Raw genomic sequence first — 3355 nt, 5'->3', positions numbered from 1 at the left:
GCAGTGAGTCCAGAGAGTCGACTGGCACCAGTGGGGTGCAGTGCAGTGAGTCCAGAGAGTGCACTGGCACCAGTGGGGATGCAGTGTAGTGAGTCCAGAGAGTGCACTGGCACCAGTGGGGTTGCAGTGCAGTGAGTCCAGAGCGTGCACTGGCACCAGTGGGTATTCAGTGCACTGAGTGCAGAGAGTGCACTGGCACCAGTGGGGATGCAGTGCAGTGAGTCCAGAGAGTGCATTGGCACCAGTAGGGATGCAAAGCAGTGACTCCAGAGAGTGCACTGGCACCACTGGGGATGCAGTGCAGTGAGTCCAGAGAGTGCACTGGCACCAGTGGGGATGCAGTGCAGTGAGTCCAGAGAGTGCACTGGCACCACTGGGGATGCAATGCAGTGAGTCCAGAGAGTGCTCTGGCTCCACTGGGGATGCAGTGCAGTGAGTCCAGAGAGTGCACTGGCACCACTGGGGATGCAGTGCAGTGAGTACAGAGAGTGCAATGGCAGCACAGGGGATGCACTGCAGTGATTCCAGAGAGTGCACTGGCACCACTGGTGATGCAGTGCAGTGAGTCCAGAGAGTGCATTGGTACCACTGGGAATGCACTGCAGTGAGTCCAGAGAGTGCACTGGCACCAATGGGGATGCACTGAAGTGAGTCCAGAGAGTGCACTGGCACCACAGGGGATGCACTGCAGTGAGTCCAGAGAGTGCACTGGCACCACTGGGGATGCAGTGCAGTAAGTCCAGAGAGTGCACTGGCACCACAGGGGATGCAGTGCAGTGATTCCAGAGAGTGCACTGGCACCACTGGGGATGCAGTGCAGTGAGTCCAGAGAGTGCACTGGCACCAGTGGGGATGGAGTGCAGTGAGTCCAGAGAGTTCACTGGCACCAGTGGGGATGCAGTGCAGTGACTCCAGAGAGTGCACTGGAACCACTGGGGATGCAGTGCAGTGAGTCCAGAGAGTGCACTGGCACCAGTGGGGATGCAGTGCAGTGAGTCCAGAGAGTGCACTGGCACCACTGGGGATGCAGTGCAGTGAGTCCAGAGAGTGCACTGGCACCACTGGGGATGCAGTGCAGTGACTCCAGAGAGTGCTCTGGCACCAGTGGGGATGCAGTGCAGTGAGTCCAGAGAGTGCACTGGCACCAGTGGAGATGCAGTGCAGTGAGTCCATAGAGTGCACTGGCACCACTGGGGATGCACTGCAGTGACTCCAGAGACTGCACTGGCACCAGTGGGGATGCAGTGTAGTGAGTCCAGAGAGTGCACTGGCACCAGTGGGGTTGCAGTGCAGTGAGTCCAGAGAGTGCACTGGCACCAGTGGGGATGCAGTGCAGTGAGTCCAGAGAGTGCACTGGCACCACTGGGGATGCAGTGCAGTGAGTCCAGAGAGTGCACTGGCACCAGTGGGGATGCAGTGTAGTGAGTCCAGAGAGTGCACTGGCACCAGTGGGGTTTCAGTGCAGTGAGTCCAGAGAGTGCACTGGCACCAGTGGGGATGCAGTGCAGTGAGTCCAGAGAGTGCACTGGCACCAGTGGGGATGCAGTGCAGTGAGTCCAGAGAGTGCACTGGCACCAGTGGGGATGCACTGCAGTGAGTCCAGAGAGTGCATTGGCACCAGTGGGGATGTAGTGCAGTGAGTCCAGAGAGTGCACTGGCACCAGTGGGGATGCAGTGCAGTGAGTCCAGAGACTGCACTGGCACCACTGGGGATGCAGTGCAGTGAGTCCTGAGAGTGCACTGGCACCAGTGGGGATGCAGTGCAGTGAGTCCATAGAGTGCACTGGCACCAGTGGGGATGCAGTGCAGTGACTCCAGAGAGTGCACTGGTACCAGTGGGGATGCAGTGCAGTGAGTCCAGAGAGTGCACTGGCACCACTTCGGATCAGTGCAGTGACTCTAGAGAGTGCACTGGCACCAGTGGGGTTGGAGTGTAGTGACTCTAGAGAGTGCACTGGCACCAGTGGGGATACACTGCAGTGTGTCCAGAGAGTGCACTGGCACCACTGGGGATGCAGTGCAGTGAGTCCAGAGAGTGCACTGTCAACACTGGGGATGCACTGCAGTGAGTCCAGAGAATGACCTGGCACTAATGGGGATGCAGTGCAGTGATTCGAAAGAGTGCACTGGCACCACTGCGGATGCACTGCAGTGAGTCCGGAGAGTGCCCTGGCACCACAGGGGATGCAGTGCAGTTAGTCCAGAGAGTGCACTGGCACCACTGGGGATGCAGTGCAGTGAGTCCAGAGAGTGCACTGGCACCACTGGGGATGCAGTGCAGTGAGTCCAGAGAGTGCACTGGCACCACTGGGGATGCAATGCAGTGAGTCCAGAGAGTGCTCTGGCTCCACTGGGGATGCAGTGCAGTGAGTACAGAGAGTGCACTGGCACCACTGGGGATGCAGTGCAGTGAGTACAGAGAGTGCACTGGCACCACTGGGGATGCAGTGCAGTGAGTACAGAGAGTGCAATGGCAGCACAGGGGATGCACTGCTGTGATTCCAGAGAGTGCACTGGCACCACTGGGGATGCAGTGCAGTGAGTCCAGAGAGTGCATTGGCACCACTGGGAATGCACTGCAGTGAGACCAGAGAGTGCACTTGCACCACTGGGGATGCAGTGCAGTGAGTCCAGAGAGTGCACTGGCACCACTGGGGATGCACTGCAGTGAGTCCAGAGAGTGCACTGGCACCACTGGGGATGCACTGCAGTGAGTCCAGAGAGTGCACTGGCACCACAGGGGATGCACTGCAGTGAGTCCAGAGAGTGCACTGGCACCACAGGGGATGCAGTGCAGTAAGTCCAGAGAGTGCACTGGCACCACAGGGGATGCAGTGCAGTGATTCCAGAAAGTGCACTGGCACCAGTGGGGATGCAGTGCAGTGAGTCCAGAGAGTGCACTGGCACCAGTGGGGATGGAGTGCAGTGAGTCCAGAGAGTTCACTGGCACCAGTGGGGATGCAGTGCAGTGACTCCAGAGAGTGCACTGGCACCAGTGGGGTTGCAGTGCAGTGAGTCCAGAGAGTGCACTGGCACCAGTGGGGATGCAGTGCAGTGAGTCCAGAGAGTGCACTGGCACCACTGGGGATGCAGTGCAGTGAGTCCAGAGAGTGCACTGGCACCACTAGGGATGCAGTGCAGTGACTCCAGAAAGTGCACTGGCACTACTGGGGATGCAGTGCAGTGAGTCCAGAGAGTGCACTGGCACCAGTGGGGATGCAGTGCAGTGAGTCCAAAGAGTGCACTGGCACCACTGGGGATGCACTGCAGTGACTGCAGAGACTGCACTGGCACCAGTGGGGATGCAGTGTAGTGAGTCCAGAGAGTGCACTGGCACCAGTGGGGATGCAGTGCA

Source organism: Anser brachyrhynchus (assembly GCF_964034855.1).
Source record: "Anser brachyrhynchus genome assembly, contig: SCAFFOLD_109, whole genome shotgun sequence".
Taxonomy (NCBI): Eukaryota; Metazoa; Chordata; class Aves; order Anseriformes; family Anatidae; genus Anser; species Anser brachyrhynchus.
The sequence above is the reverse complement of the archived record's forward strand: the minus strand, read 5'-3'. Positions refer to the sequence as shown.